The following is a 17,934-nucleotide window of genomic DNA, read 5'->3' as shown; positions in this document are numbered from 1 at the left end:
CTCTTCATAACTATAAATCTTTTTTCAACTGTTTAGATAACTTATGCTTAAGTTCAAGAAGAGACCTCTAGGAGCAAATATTTAAAACATCTATTTATTACACATTAACGGTACAGAGTGGATAACCATGTGAAGTCACTGCGAAGGATTCATTTACATTCAGTATATTTATCACTTCAAACCTTTATAAAGATAAATTTGTTTCCAAGAGGGAAAAATGTTAACTGTCAAGTAGCTGTTTTACTAAGTGCTTTAAAATGTCCAGCTGAATAAAGCTATCTTTCTAGTTAGTATATAATGCAAAAAAAAAAAAAAAAAAGTTTCCAGTGAGATTAAATTTGTCACTAGTAACCTCAGTTAAGCTTAAAAATTTTTTCAACTTGAAGGTCCTCTCTTCAGATGGCAAATGTATCATGTTATTTGACTGATAGGTTGTTTCCTTCTGTTTCAACTATGTCGAGATGATATGTAGTAAGAAAGTTCACAGTTATTAAACGCATTTTCCTTCCTGCTTAAACTACGTGGGTGCATATTTGTGGCACACACATTCAGAAAGGGAGAGGAAAAAGTCAACTCACTGGAAAACCAATTTGTCGAATGAGCAATTTGCTGAAAATCAAAGTTTCCATTTACTTTGTCTAATACTATCAGTAACTATGATACATGAGATGGTGGCAACGCTCTTAGGGAATATTTTTTTCTTTCAAAGCTTTCATTTCGCTTTAGTTTTTCTGCAGCTGCAATAGTTAGCCAAACCAGAATGTCATAGGTTTTATCATACCCTGAATAAAAATATCCTGTATATTTCAACTTACACGTGTAAGTGTATTGACCGTGTTATGATTTATAAACAATAGGGTGGGTTTTTCTTTTAATATATTTTCAATACAGGCTTCTGTGCTTTTCTTAACTTGCCATTTAATCAACTCAACTCTTGAGAAGTGCTCAGCGTCTCAAATCTTAAACACACATGAACTTGATGTACAACTGAACTGCACTGATGAGTCCACTGCAAATAGCTAGGGTGAAAGGAGTCCAGAAAATCTAAAACTGAACTAAAACCAAAACTTTGAAAAACTCCAAAACACTTTGGCCATAGGATTTGCTGAAATCTTCCTTTCTAATGAGAACCATGGGGTTCTGGATGTCTATGTGCAGAAGTGAAGTGAAGAGGCCGAGAGAGGGGATCACTATACTCACAGTGGGTAGAACCTCAAATTTAAAAGATATTAGCCATAAATAATGAATCATGCAAGAAAGGGTAAACCGATAACGAATCCTATAAAAATGCTAAAGATGAAAAAGTAAAACAAAACCAAACATAAAAATAACCAGGAGGATACAGGGACCACCACATTGTATATTAAATTTTGACCCCTGGTTAATAAATATAACAAGTTGAAGTTTCTATGCGACTTGGGAGACTAGTGAAATAAACCTCAAAAAGGCTAAAAGTTCTGTCAAAATAAATAAAATAGCAAAATAATTTTTTTTTTTCCAACTCGCCAATGTATTAGTCTTCTTGGACTACCCAAACAGAATGCCCCAAACTGGGTGGCTTAAACAACAGAAATGGGTTTTCTCGTGGTTTGGGTGCCTGGAAGTCTAAGATAAAGGTGATGGCAGAGCTGGTTCTGGTGACACCTCCCCTCCCAGCTTGCAAGCAGTGGCCTTCTCGCTGGTGCCCCCATGGCCTTGCCTCTGTGTGTGAACCTTCCTGGTATCTCTTCCTCTTCTTATAAGGACACTAGCTAAAAGTCCTTCTAGTCTAGTGTCCTTTCCTTATGACCTTATTTAACATTAATTACCCCATCTTCGAACACATTGGGGATTAAGGCTTTTATCCTATGAATTTGGTGGGGATTCAGTCCATAACAGTATAAACTACAAAATTTCTGTATGAATTGAAAATCATAAATCCCACAGTCATTTATATCTATTTCTTGCTTTATTAGGAGTCACTATAAATTTTGATTCTTGTTTTGAATATTAAGTATATTCATAAGAGTAAGTCGCCCTATGATCTCTAGCTTTTGACAAACTTAACATTCCTGTTAAAGCTCTAGGAATCATCCCCTCCATTACTAATATATGTACACTTTATGATAGGCAAAATAACCAAATTTTAAGTAATTTTGGTAAATTTTATAAATGTGGCAAACTCGTGATTCAGAAATTTATTATTTGTAAATTATCTTTTAGCCACAGAAAAGCACATTAGGATTGGTTGTGGTCTCATCATTATCACAGTTGGCAGTGGGTTTTCTGTGTGATGCTGGCAAGCTAGATGCGTTCTCCAAAATTCTTGGGAAATCATTTTAAATATCCCTAAGAGTCGTATGTCTCTAAGAACAGAAAAGAATTCAAGAGTCTATCAGGTTAGACGGAAAATACATTCGTATACCTAACACTCTCATCAGATCCAAAGGTCTTTGGTATTTTTGAACCTGTGTATAAATCAAAGAAATGCAAAATCTAATCAAGGGCTCAGCCTGGACAGGAGTTTCAGATTTCTGTGAGTAGATGAAGAACTAGGCAATACCAGCCATGAAACCAGCCACCTTCACATTTTAAAAACGATTTTCACAGCCTTATTGATATGCAATTCCCTTACAATACAATTCACCCATGTAAAAGGTACAGTTCAGTGGTTTTCAGCATATTCGTAGACATATGCAACTGCCACCACAGTCAATTTTAGAACATATCTATCACCTCAAAAAGGAACCTAGTGCCTTTTAGCTATTGGCCCCCTTCTCCCATCACTCCCCAGCCCGCCCCCCGCCACAAGCTCTAAGCAACCCCTAATCTACTTTCTGACTCTGTAAATTTTTCCTGTTCTGGACTTGCATATGAATAGAACCTTATGATATATGGTCTGCTGTGACTGGCTTCTTTCACTTTGCGTGATGTTGCAGCATGTATCAGGAAGCACTTCATTCCTTTTTCTCCTTTCGAGATTTTTTTTTCTTTATCTTTGATTTTTAGCAGTTAGTATATGACATGCCTAGATGTGGCATATTTTGTATTTATCCTGTTGGGTGTTTTCTGAGCTTCCTGGATCTGTGGTTTGGTGTATGACATTAATTTGGGGAAATTCAGTCATTACTGCTTCAACCATTACTTCCGTGCTATTCTCTCATCTCTTTCTGCTATTCTTATTATAAATATATTACGCCTTTTGTAGTTGTCCTACAGTCCTTGAATATTCTGTTCCATCTTTTTCAGTCTTTTTGCTCTTTTCTTTTCCGTTTTGGAAGTTTCTATTGGCATTTCCTCATGTGGCAATCTACATTTAATTATTTGAGGACTGTCAGACTCTTCTCCAAAGTGACTGCGACATTTCATCTTCCTACTAACAGGGTATGAGGGTTCTTATTTGTACACATCTTCATCAGTGCTTGTCATTATCAAACATTTTAATTCTTATCATAACTGAAAACAAATTTTAATTGTGGCAAAAAACACACAACATAAAATTTACCATAGTAACCATTTTTAAGTGTATCGTTCAGTAAACTTAAGTACATGTTTTACAACCAGTCTCCAGAACTCTTTGCAAACTAAAACTCTCTACCCATTAAATAATAACTCCCCATTCCTTTATGCTCCTATCTCCTGGAAAATGCCATTCTACCTTCTGTCTCTATAAATTTGATTATTCTATGTACCTCATGTAAGTGGCATCATTCGGTATTTGTCTTTCTGTGACTGGCTTTCTTCACCTAGCATAGTGTCCTCAGGGTTCATCCACGTTGTAGCGTGTGTCAGAATTCCTTTCTTTTTGAGACTAAATAATATTCCACTGTGCGTATCTGCCACATTTTGTTTATCCATCCACCCGCTGATACACACATGGATTACTTCCACCTTTTGGTTATTAGGAATAATGTTGCCATGAACATGGGTGTTCAATATATCTTGGAGACCTTGCTTTCAATTCTTTTGAGTGTATACCCAGAAGTGAAATTGATGGATCATATAGTAATTCCATTAATAATTTTTTTTGAGAAACCGCCACACTGTTTTCCATAGTGGCTATACCATTTCACATTCTTACCAACAGAACACAGGGTTCCAGTTTCTCCACATCCTTGCCAACACTTGCTATTTTCTATTTGTTTGTTTTTCATAGTCATCATCCTAATGGATGTGAAGCAATATCTCATTGTGATTTTTATATGTAATGATTAGTGATGTTGAGCTCACCTTTATGATTTGAAATCCATGACATTTTAGCCATAAAACAAGATTCAAAAAGACTCATCAGTGTCTTTAACAAAAATTTAGTCCCTATCCAGGCTAAAATTTCTGTTCACATGTGATATAAATTAACTGAGATTGTAATAGGCTTCCTCCAGTGCATAAGAATCTTTTAACCCTGGGAAGATTTAGAATTAAGTTTAGAAAAGATTATAATGATTAAAATTGAAGTATTAATATCTGGGGGTGAAGAAGGAAGCCATTTGTATTTGTTAATTTACATACTTGTTCTATGTGGATTGACGGTCTTGTAACTTCAGTTTAAAATTTGTAATTGTGAGATTTTTACTTGTTCTGATTTGCTCAGGACTGTCTTTGTTTTGAAATTGAAAATCCCACATCCTGAATACTCGTTAGTTAAGAATGATTGGTCATTTTATTTAGCTTTGAGTTTTTAAAATGAAATCCTACTGAACTCAGATACAATATTGGATGATTTAAGAGAATTTTAGTGCCATTGTGTGTTTAAGTTTAATGTACTAGATATGTAAAAGTTGTGTAAGTATATACAGAGGTTGCTGTCATTCAGATAATTGAAGTACTTAAAATGGACAACACAGTGTCTTCCTCTGCAATCTGTAACACCACAGGCACTTTTCCTGTTGCAATGTTACAGAGTAGCCTTGCAAAACCCACAGCTGGTAACAAACTGCCACTCACTCTGAGGAAACTGACAGTCTAGAAGACAAAAGTCTCATTTATGTTGCCAAAACCCGATTTTAAGTATAAATACGTCTAAGAAATATTACATTAAAAAAAGGGCGGCTTATTTTATTATAAGGGGTGTGCTATTACATTAAAGACAACTGTAGCCTTCAAATTCATTCTTAAATAATTTAAACATATCAGGCTAAAGGGAAAAAGGCTAACTTAATAAAGTGAAGATATTTTTATCAACAGGAGTCTGAAATGTCTTTGAAAACCCTGCTATATACCTTATTACAAAGGACAGATTTTCCAGAAAGTTAATATTTATTTTTACAAAGAATGATTTCTTAAATTATAGTTTTAAAACATTAATAATTGCTAGTGGTTTCAAACTGACTTCCTTTTATCGAGGAGCTGGAATCTTTTGATTCACTAGACCTCCTTGATCTTAGTCTGTATAAATTGTTTAGTTTTATTTGGTGCCACAGGGACTCTTCCAAACTTATCAGAAGCCTCAGTTTAATATAGAAAAAGAGAGACTCTGAACATGTCAATATAACACTGTTAATGTTTTCCACGTTTATGATTCCAAGGTCAAAGTCAAACCTCTTATTGTATTAATAATAGCAAAGCAAAAATAGTCTTTGTAGTTGTGAATTCATGGTTTTAAAGAATAATTTCCCTATGTTTTTATTAATTCAAGCCATCCATTGAACCACTCAAGGATTCCATTATGTATTCCAATGATATATCTCATATTGTACCTTTAGTTTTGGAAAACTATGAGAATGGATGTGTGTGTGATCCTTTACAGTCATCAACACAAGATGTTTCCTTTGTTCAAAAGTTATGTCAACTTACAACACTACAAGTGAGATGTAGTAAAATAAACTTTAGACCTTAGTAGTGAAATAATTAAAAACCAGTTTACCTCTACTCATTATTTAAAAGATGGTTTACAGTATAGTTCACATGCTGTTCATTACAGAGCATGGCCATATATTCTGGATTCTGATACTATCTGATTTGTAGACCAGCAGCAATCAGAATTTTAATAAAAAGAGCTCCCCCAAAAAACTCAGACAGCCTAGGCTCACCAAGTCCTCTCCTTTTGAGGGAATATTGAATCCACGTTCCATTCAGCAGTAAGTAGTGGAATAACTAAACCAAAGCTGCTGGTGTGTTGCAAGAGGCCTTTGGTTGACCAAACTGTATATTTAGGACAAAGCTGGCATGGATGTCCACCTCAGGTAACTGGGAGGGAAGATGGAGAGACCTGGCAGCTTGTTTTTGACCTGTGAGCCTTGCTCTTCCATCTTTCTCACCTGCCACCCTTCCCCACTTTAAGCCTGATCTTGGTAGATGGGAGGAGGAATTCAAAAAGCAGCTGAAGATGCTCAAAGTCCATGTTTTGAGTGGCAGACCTTGACTGCATGCCTTTCAGAAGGGCAGCTCATCTTCCTAAGTAATACATAGTCACCTAGCCAAACCTGCTTCCCCTACTTAATGTCACATGCAGGCATGAGCAACCCAGCAGTGCTCTATCTTAGACTTTGCACTGAGGTCCATTTAGGTCTTGCTGGTGGCTGCAGGGAGGACTGTGGCAGCTGGAATGGCTCATGGGTGCTTGGTAAAGCCCAGGTTCCAATTACGTAGGAGAACGGAACATTTCTTAGCATTTTTTTCTCATGAATTTCATGATAACATTTGTCATGTTTTGCTGGCGATGCACTTTTTGAATACTTTTATTTGGTTTCTATCTTACAAATATCAAAGAAATTAAGTTTCTTTCTTTCTTTCTTTTTAGAAATGGCAAAAAATATCTTGCCTCCTTGCCTTATTTGGTAGGTGAGTTATATAGCATAGCGAGGATGAGAATTCAAACTAATCCACATTAACTTTCTAAAGAAATTAGATCTTTTTTTTATAAATCATTTTCCTGTTACAACATTTTGACTCGTAAGAAACCAAAGAAATATTCTGCTGCTGTTCACAAAATTATGTTCTAGACATATCGATTGGTACATTGTGGTCAAATAAGTTTAGGAATACTGGGTTAAAGAGAACTAAGATGCTTATTTGCTAAGTCTCAGAGGTAGTAGACCAGTGTGGATAGGAGAATGGACTCTGGAGCTTCTGCTTGGTTTGACTCCTGTCTCTACTACTGGCTAAATGTCAAGCCACTTAATCTCTCTGTACCTCGGTTTCCCGATCCACAAAATAGAGCTAAAAATGGGGCCTATCTTTCAGGGTAGTTATGAGAATTATTTGAGTTGATATATAAAGCCTTTAGAACAAAGCCTGACACAAAATGAGTTCCTAATATATGTTAACTTATAGTAATAATTAGTACTAATTGCTACTTTAATTATTAAGTTTCCAAATGGGAGATAAAAATAATTTGCCTTTCCAACCTTATTCATTCATTCATTCATTCATTCATTTTCTTCTGTCCAGTATAAACAGCCTTAATTGAGAGGGAATTTGAGAGTTAACTGGTAAAGACAAGGAAAAAAATGCGGTCTCATTTATTTGGGCTGTCTGCTTATTGTTGCTGCCTAGCTTTACTGGGTATTTGCTAATTCACTTTTTGATGGTTATAAAGGTAGAATCAGAGCACAATTTGAGGGCTATCCCATAGAAAAACTAAAAAGATTGCATTGTTGAGCAGTTAATCTCTTCAGGTTTCCCCAAAGTCCTCCTATCCTCAATTTGACATTTAGAGAACACAAATGTGCAAATATATCTATTCCCTTTATTTATTCATTTATTCACCAATTTTAGGTGAGTGTCTACTGTGTGCCAGGGTCTATTCTAGGCACCAAGAATATAGCAGCAAGTAAAAGAGACAACTATCCACCAGCTTTCATGGTGGATTCTAGTGATCACTGATCTGCAGATATCCAGAAAGCAATAATAAAGCCACAATTAAGTCATCTGTATTTCTCTGGGCTTCTGAATACATTAAAAAAAAGAAAGAAAGAAATGAAGACTTCCAGTCAAGATGGTATAATAGGTAGATGCTATTTTCGCCTCTTCAAACGACCACCTCAGAATTACAGCTAAACTACAGAACAGCCATCACTGGAGGCTGCCTGAGGTCTGGCTAAACAGAAGTCCCACAACTGGGGACATACAGAAAAGGCTGCCTCGAGACTGGTACAAAGGGTGAAAGGGTGGAATGGTGGAGACGCAAAATGGGTTGGTCCTACACCTGCATGTGGCAGTTGAGAATCGGAAGGGATATTTTGGCTGTGGAGGTGCCCTTGGAGGAGTGAGGGGTCCCGGCTCCACACTGGGCTCCCTAACCCAGGGTTCCAGTGCCAGGAAGAGAAGTCCCCATAACATTTGCCTGTGAAAAACAGCAGAAATTGTGGCCGAGTGAGATGAAGGCCTGTGGGAGTTGCAGACTTTCCTCTTAAAGGGCCCGCATGCAGACTTACTTGGTGATGGACTCACTCGCTCTGAGCTCCAGTACTGGGGCAGCAGCTCCAAAGGTACCAGATTCACACAGGGAGGAACTGAGTTGTCTGGCTTCAGGGTGAGGGCTGGAGAGGCGGATTTTTCCCAGACAGAAGTGCTGGAAAAAGCCATTGTTTCTTTGTTGAGCCCTTCCCACTCCAGGTGTGCAGATACAGGTGCTGCCATATCTGAGTCTTCATCAACCTGGCTAATACAGCTTGCCCCGCCCAGGTGATTCTCTTAGACTCCACCCCTCCCAACTTGTGGGCCCACCCAAGCCTCATCCAGTGGTTTATTCCATATATATGGCCTGTCTTGGCTCTTCCTGCCGACTTTCCTAACATCTCTCAAAGGCTTACAAAACCCAAAGAAACAGCATCTGGCCTTGGTGTGCCCTGTACTTCTTGCTGAGCAGTCCTGAGCCCAGCACTAGTGGCAGCTGGCCTTGGTTCCTGGCTTGGCCTCTCAAGGCACCTCTAAGCTCAGCACAGGTGGCAGCCATCTGCAGATTGCTTGGTGACTCTTGACAGGCTGCAACTGAACTTGGACAGGGCCTTCCCAGGAGGCTCTTGGGCCAACACGCTCAGTGGCTGGCTTCAGCTGGAGCCGGAATCAGAGCACACCCAAAGAGCAGACTGGGCAGGCACCAGAGACCTGATAAAGTGAATCCTGCTTCATAGGGTCAGCCCCTCACCTGCCAGTCCTCACAACTAATCAGCCCAAGGGTCAATCCCTCCCATTCACACACAACAGCAACCAAGGCTCCACTACAACAGGAGGGCACACGCAACCCACACAAGGGACATACCTTGGGCACCCAGCTCAGGTGACCAGGGAAGGCTGTGCCACTGGGTCCCACAGGACACCTACTAAGACTAGGAGACTTAGGAGCCCTACTTAATACATATAAATAAACACAGGGAGGCAGCCAAAGTGGGGAGACAAAGAAACATGTCCCAAATGAAAGAACAGAACAAAGCTCCAGAAAAAGAACTAAACAAAATGGAGACAAGCCATCTATCAGATGCAGAGTTCAGAACACTGGTTATAAGGATGCTCAATGAACTTAGGAGAAGAGTAGATAAACTCAGTGAAAACTTTAACAAAGAGAAAACATAACAATGGAGATAGAAAACACACAAAAAAGTCAGAAATGAAGAAAACAATAACTGAGATGAAGACTACATTGGAGGCAATCAACAGATTAGATGAAACAAAGAATCGAATCAATGATTTAGAAGATAAGGTAGCAGAAAAGATGTTACATGTAAACATACAAATATTATGTATTATTATATATTTACTTATTATAGTATATAAAAACATAAATATAAAGCATACGTGTGGGCAGCATATCATATATGGTAGTAAAGAAACTTCCCCTTAACAAAATTAAATTATTTGTTTTCTTTTAAAAAAGAGAGTCAAATTTGCTAACAAGGATTAAGTAACTAACAGGAAAATGATTCTTGAATGTGTAAAAAAATCTGAAGGGCCTTCGTGAATGACACATTTAGGAAATAAATCTCTACAAAAAACTTCTGTTTATGTGTCTACCTTTCAGCCTTTTGAAGCTTAATGGTATAGGGGAGTGATTCTGAGAGTATGGTGTGTGTTCTTAACAGAACCAACTTTTTCAAAGCGCACATGCTCCCTCCTCATTTCCTCCTCTCAAAATTCTGACAGCTTCCTATTCCCTCCCCTCATCCCTCTGTGAATAGTGTGGAGATGGAGCAATGAATGAATGAATCCTGTTTCATTCGGGCCCAGGGACGGGGGGAAAAATACCAACCTCAACGAAGCCCCACCCCACCCTGCCCTGCACCCCACCACACACACACACACACACACACACACACACACACACACACACACACACACTTTTCTTATCTATTATATTGGGTCATTCAGTATAAAGTAGGAAAGAATATCTTGAGACAAAACCACTTGCAAATACATTTTTGATCAGTTGACTAATTCTGTACTTTCACAGTTTTTGAGCAGGGGAGTCCAAGGTATAGCTCATAACATATTGTAGTCTAGTAACATTTCGAGAAAGTAATGATATTTTAAGAAGTGTCTTCAGAGTGAAGCAGGTTCATTTTTCAGAGGAACAAAACCCTCCTGGGCATTTTTGAATGTTCTAGTCAAGACTGAGATGAATCCAAAAGAGGCTCGACAGATGTGAGTGTCACAATGTGCTGGGACCAAATTCCTCTGAGTACAGAGAACCAAAAGCCAAAATAAAATTTGAAAGCTTTTTCTTTCCATGCTGTACCCTTCTCCAAATCTCCAAAGCATTTGTTTTGTAAAATCCTAAGTGGAAACACATTTTAGTGCCATAATTTCAAACAAACCATCTCTTTTTGAACTCTGCAGCCTTGATGCATTAACACAATAGCATATCAAGTTCACAAAATTTCAGATAAACCACGTTCAAGCTAAAAAAAACTACCAAAAAAAAATTATCTTAATTTCCCCCACATCTCACTTCCTTTTCCCACACTATAAGGAAGCCCAGCTTGGCATCTCTTGGTAGGAGGAATTGCTGCATATTCATATACTGTCGTGTGCTGTGCAGGTTGAATCTATTCACAACTTAGTGTGACTTACTGTTCCAGGCACCCTGTCAAGCAAGAGTTGCTCATCTTGACCACTTGTACCATTTCATGAGGCAAGGGGTAGGCAGTAGTGAGTAACCAAACACTCCAAGAAATGAATGACTGAGTTAAAATCGGGGTGCGCTATCTCTCATATAAGAACTCTGTCAGACCAAATTATTTTTTTTCAACTCTCTTCTGGGATAAAAAGAAAAATATAAGATAGCATTATTCCAAGCCTCGCATTTGCCTAAACTAAAATGCTTAAAGCAGTTCAAAGCTATCACACCACATTGGTTTCTAACGTCAACTTAAAATATTTTGGTTCAATAAAGTTTATCTATTGAAAATTCAGGATGATGATTTGGATAAATGTGACTGTCTTTGTGTTGTTTAATTTACTTGTTGAAAATAGCATCAGAATACAATAACCTGAATAAATGAACAACCTGAAAACATCCCAGAGTAATTGCAAAGAACAATGAGAGAACCCAGGTTAATTCCTCTTCAATCAGGTACCAGAATGTTTTATTATGGTACAAATGCTTTATAAATATATTACAGAAGCTTAATTTTTTTTTAAAGTATGAACATTCTTTAGGGCAAAAAGGTGCAAATCTCTAAGAGATAGAGAAGAAAAAAATGATTTATTCCGTTTTTTTCTAGCATTGCTAGTTTCCAGGTGTTCACCTTTTGATCTGGCTACAGGCAATGATTTTCTGAAGTGGTTTCTGATGGTGTCTGACATCATTTATAGCACTCTTGAACAATCTTGTAATGTGCTAAACTACATCAAATTAAGTGAGTTAGTAGCCAAAAAAGGAGCCCAACAGGCCCAGGGCTATCATGAGTGTTTTGCTACTTGATGCCTCTTATAATCACTGCTCACAAGGAAGAAATGAAGGTTTTTGGTTCTCTAAGACCTCAAGTGATTTGGTGAAGAGCTGTATCATATCTAGGACAAGTATGATAGGATTCCAGTCTTAAACACGTGGAAGTTGATGAGTTGCCAGATTTTGTCCTTTTTAGTTAGCTATGTATTCATTCATTCATTCAGTCAGTCAGTCATCAAATATCTATTGAAATACCACTCTCTGTAATGTATGACACAATGTGTTGTGTGGGAAATAAAGATGGGAGAGATCCTGATGCTAATCTTTAGGAGTTTACAGTCAACAAGAGAGATGCCATATATAAATGAATTGACTCAAAGATAGAATAATGCGTTGACTTATAAAGTGATGTTATTTATGAGTTCTGAGGCAGGAGAGATTTCTTCCCTTGAGTAATGAAGAAAATATTCATTCATTTATACATTCATTGATTTAACAATAGTCAAGGACTATTGTTAGCAAGATACAGGTAAAGAAGTAAGTAAAAAATTCATTTATCTGATTATTCACCCCATATATGTCAAGGGGCTACTGCTGTATGCCAAGCATTGTTCTAGATTCTGGGAGTTGTTTAAGGAACAGGCAAAGCCGTTTTCCTCATGTAGTTTATATTCCGTTAGGGGAGACACTCAAACAAGTTAAGTATATAGTAATGTAATGTTAGATAATCATCACTGTGAAGGAAAAGAATCAGTTCTGCAGAGTAGATGACAAATAGACATGGATAGTCATTTTAGATAGGATGTCCAGGGAAAGTTCTGGAGGAGAGAGATCTAAATGATGAGAGAAGCAGCCCATGGAAGAAGCTTGGAGAAGAAATTTCCAGCAGAGGAAGTGGCAAGTGCAAGGCCCCGCGAGAGAGAGGAGTTTGGTGACTTTGAGGAACAGACAAGTGGCACTAGCAGTATGACTAAGACAGAGAGTAGTGGAGGATTAAATTGGGCAGTAACAAGGCCAGATCATTTGGGGCCCATGATCCCATTTCAGTACCACAATTACCCTCAGGACTTGAGAAGCCACTGGAAGCTTTCAATCAGAGATGAGATGGGGTCTGATTTTCATAGTGCCCCATAGTGGTTCAAGAATGGAAGAAGCGGGGAATCTATTTAGACGGTTAAAGCAAAGGGTCTATAGGAAAGATGATGGCAGCTTGAACTTGTGTGGTAAGAGTTGTTTCATGAGAAGTGATTAGGGTTTGGGTAACATTTTTAAATAGAGAAAATAAAGCTTCTGGATATGAGGTGAGAGGAACAAAGAATAACGCCTAGAGTTTTAGACCCAAAGTATTATGTGGCTTTTAGCATATTTGACCAATATGAGGAAGACTGAGGAGAAAAAGGTTTGAGAAAGGAAATCGAGAATTCTGTTTAGGCATTATATTAGTTCCCTTAGGCTGCCATAAAAAATTACCATAAACTTGGTAGCTTAAAACAACAAAAATTTATTCTCTTTCAGTTCTGGAGGCCAGAAGTCAGAAATCAAGCCGTCAGCAGGGCCATGCTGCCTCTCGAGGCTCTAAGGGAGAATTCGTTCCTTGCCTCTTCCAGTTGCCAATGGTGTTGGACATTCCTAGGCTTGTGGCTGCATCATCCCGATTTCTGCGTCCATCTTCACACGGCCTTCTCCTCTGTTTATATCTTTTCTTCTTCTGTCTCTTATAAGGACATTTGTAATTGGGTCTAGGACTCACTCAGATAACCCAGGATGATCACATCCCAAGATCCTTAGCTTAATTACATCTACAAAGACCCCCTTCTCCCCTTTTCCCCCCAATAAGGTCACGTTTATAGCTTCTGAGGGTTAGGATGTGAACATATCTTTTTGGGGACTATTATTCAACCTACTACAGGTGTGTTAAGTCAAAAATGCCTCTTAGACATCTAAATGGAAATGTCAATTGGCAATTGGGTAGAGGTCCGGTCTGGAGATAAACATTTTGGAGTCATTAGTATACAAATGCATTTAAAGCCATTGGGGTTAGGTGGCATTGCCTGGGGCGGGGTGGGGGAGATGAACACAGTGAAGAAAAGACTGAGGATTCTGACATTTAGAGCTCCAGTAGAGCAGCTAAGGATGTCAAGAAGAAGCTGACAGTGATTTGGTTATGCAGCCATGAATATCAAGAGAGCGTCCTGGGTGAGTGAAGCCCCATAAGCGAGGGCTGGAAGACAAGAATGTTCAGGCTATGCTTAAGGAACAATGAGTACTTTCATTTAGAATAATTTGATTTACAAAACTACTTCTTATACAAAACTCCAGTAAACTTTATTTTATAACAGCTTATAATCGCAATGGTTTCCAAGAAAAGAAGGTAAATAAAACGTGGAAATTACAGCTTGTCACATATCAAAACTGTTGTTCCACTGCAAATAGCAGAGATGACGAAGACTTCCAAAATAACTCTTACCAATTTCTGCCTGAAAATATGATGTCATTAGATGACTAAATTGGACAAAATACCCTACTGTTAAGGGAAACATATCCTTTGTCTGTATCACCCAGATTGCATAATATCATTTCTCCAAACACACTATATTTATTTCACTATATTGCTTGTGCTAACAATTCCTTAGGGCACTAATTATTGAACTGTAATAAGGATAATCAAAAGAAGATCTTTAAGTTTGAAATATTAAAAATAGAAGAGAAAATCCAAGCTTCTATAACTTCTTAACTGTTTTCCAGAAGCCCCTAATAGAAGTGATAAGCCATAGTAAATTCTGTCTATCAAATAAATATTCTACTGCTTGGGAACAAATCCATCTCAGGGATGATCTCTTCCTTGGAATTGTTCAGAAGTACAAAGGCAGCTGGTATACCTTGCAGGGCTACAATTCCGTCAAAAATTAAACACGTCAGTTCAGGATCCGTTATCTGGTAAGAGGCAAACTACAGACTGCTAGGTTGGGTGGTATTCCTTGACTTTGAGAACTTATTGGTCATCTTGGAGGAGGGCATGAACACCTGCCATGGTGATGCCTCTGACGGAGGCTGTGCTTCTTAGCTGCCCCCTCTCTCCTCCCTTTTCTTCTCCCTATCCGACACTTCCCTGTTTGACTCAGCAAATCGGTTAATCCCTAGGGCTCTCGGGTAGCTTCACCGCATCTCCCTTTCCACTTGCCTTCTCTCAAGGCAGAAAATACAAATGAATGTTGACTAGCATTTATTAACCCTGGGGTTAATTCTTGATGTGACTCTGGCATCTTCCAATAGAAAATAAAAGTGGAAGCTTCTGAGGTCTTTAGCAGCCTCGTTGGGTCAGAAGTTATGGAAAATAGGAAAGATCAAGATCAAGAAAGATCAAAAACTTTAAACATTTTTCCAATAGTAAGAAGCACGTCTCATCATTTTTTAGGGCATTGAATAGAAATTATTGCAGCAGTAGCATATCTGTGTATACCACACAAGTTCTTATGTACATTTACATAAAGGAAAATGTATTGCACTTTGTTGCGCTTACTAGCTGGTATGGTTCTCTTTACTTTTTCTAAGGCCCTGAAGAACAAAGGTTCTCCCTTATGCAGTAAGGAATTGAGTCAGTGCATCATTCAGCTCGAAATACCAATGTGAGTAACTCAAGCATCCAACATTTCTGCTCTTCCTGTCCCTGTATCTGGGAACGTACCTCCATTACCCATGTAATTTCTTTCTGCAGCAAGAGCACTTCTGTATCTTTTCACTTGGTTATATAAACTACTTTTGAGCTATAAAATTAATTTTTCAAGGCAAACTGTCCACTGTTGTTTCAAAGGACCCTCCGGGGAAAGCACATACAGCTCTTGCTTCTTCCTGCCAGAACTTTCTGTACAGACAGTTCCAAGATCTCCATCATTTACATCAAAATAATTTTATTTACGAATTTGGTCTGACCGGGAGATGGATACCTAGATTTTTTTCGGCTGTTCCATTCCTATACCTCATAGACTGGAGGCGTTTTTTGAAACAACAAATATCCGCATAGGGTTTTGTTTATCATTCAGCTGGACAAAGTGAAAAGTTTTATTCATTACTTGCCTCCTTATTGTTAGTCATGGAGAAAAGGCCTTTACCTGGAATTTTTTGTAAAGAAGAAAATTCTTAAGCCTAACACCAGAGGTGACTTTAGGGATTATTTAGTCTAACCCATTTATTCTGCAAATGGGAAAACTAAATCCAACATAATTAAAATTATATTTCCGATACTATAGAACTAATTAGTCACGAAGTCAGAATTAGGACCCAGGCCTCCTAACTCTGTTCCTGATATGTTTTTCTCCTTGCTGTACAGTCTCCAATCATTGGGTGGTGGAAATAGAAATCATGACCTCAGACGACCTACTTCTTTGATTAGCCTTCTTATATAAGGAAGTTACTGGATTAGTAAAAATATAGGCATTCATTCCCATAATTGCCCCTCCCCATTCATCTCCGCTTTTGCATGTATCTAAGTCAATGCCTTCTGCATCCATCAAATTGTGGCTCTTGCTTCTTAGCTAATAGTGATAGTAATATGCAAGGTTTAGAATTTAAGATATCTTAGATCCGGGAAGACTTCTCTTTTTGTAAAAAAAAAATAATAATGAATCATGATTTTTGATATCATAACAGTTAACATGGCTCAGTTTTCAAACACGATGACACTAGTATAATTTCTACTTAACCCTATCATCCAAGTAGTCAATTTTCTTTGCAGAAACAGGGCACATTTGCATCCATTTGGGCCATATCAAAAACACATCAATAATTCTGAATGTAACCATGCTCGATTTTCCTCGGTCAGAGCTGACAGGTGTTTAAAGGCTGGAGGGTAGTAATGGAGGAAAAGAAGTGGAAAGGGTACTCTCACAGCTCACCTATAGATGGAGAGACACAAAGAAGAGGTTAAGATAGATGCCAGAAAGCTAAAGAGAATACCTGCGTGCACACTCAGAAATTGTCGCCCATGAGCAATTGGATTGGATTTACTTATCAAAAGCAGAAGGGCCATTTTGATTCAAATAATATTCTACTATTAGTAACATCGCTTCAAGTAATAGAATGTATGGTGACTATGAATTTATAAAGATCTTGGTAGCTATGTTCTCTGATGGTGTTAGTTTTGTTCATGCTAGGTTGTCTTTGTGATTGCTGGGAACTTTCCAGAAAAATGTGGTACTTAGGAATTTCAGTAGGTCTTATCTGTATTCTCATGAAAGAACAGATTATGGTTATTTCTTCAGGCACGTATGTTACATCCTTCTAAAAATAAACTAGTGGATTTCCTGTTATGTAAAACATATATATTAAAAAAGGAGGAAAATCCTGTCTCCAGCTAATGTTTTCCATTCATACTTCTTATAGTTTTTCTAGGCATTCATTTCATTACTTAGATACGAATAATCGCAAAAAGCAGTTTACCATAAAACTATGCTCTTCTTTAGAAATAATTAAATCTATATTTTATGAAAAACAGAACTTGCATAATCAAACAAAAATATATAGCAAACAATAAAGACCGATATGGAGTTAGATTTTGGAACTAGTCTTGGAGGTAGTTTTATATCAGAAAATCTATAATGCATTTCAACACAAGACTTCTTTTCCAATTTTGTGACTGAAGAGGCACTGCACATATCATTAACTTTTCTGAAAGACATTTATTACCCTAATATGTTTTTAGTACCTTTCTACTTTTCCTTACAGGTCAAAGATATTGACTCATCCATAGTGTGGGGCCCAGAAATCTGCATTTCTAAATAAGTACTCTGGACATTTCTGACAGAGGCTGAAGTGGGAGAGGCACTACCCAAGGGAAGTATTCCCCTCTTATTCTCAAAAGAGAAGTAAAATAAAAATAAATTTTGCAATGCCACTGAGTTTTAAATATTTTTCTTCGAAAAGGAGAAATGGCCTATATTTAAGCATAAGACGTGTGTCCACATGATAAGGAATTCTGTTTATACAAAGATAAAATAACTAGTTAAAAATCAGCACTTCATAACTGTTGTCTACATAGAGCAAAAATGCCACTTTGTTTTGCTGATGTTTTCAATGATTTGATTTTTTTTTTTCTGCAATGTTTACTGAATTAACAAAGTAGACACAGATCC

This window comes from Pteropus medius, unplaced genomic scaffold (assembly GCF_902729225.1).
Source record: "Pteropus medius unplaced genomic scaffold, Ma_sr-lr_union100, whole genome shotgun sequence".
Taxonomy (NCBI): domain Eukaryota; kingdom Metazoa; phylum Chordata; class Mammalia; order Chiroptera; family Pteropodidae; genus Pteropus; species Pteropus medius.
This window is presented reverse-complemented; position numbering follows the sequence as displayed.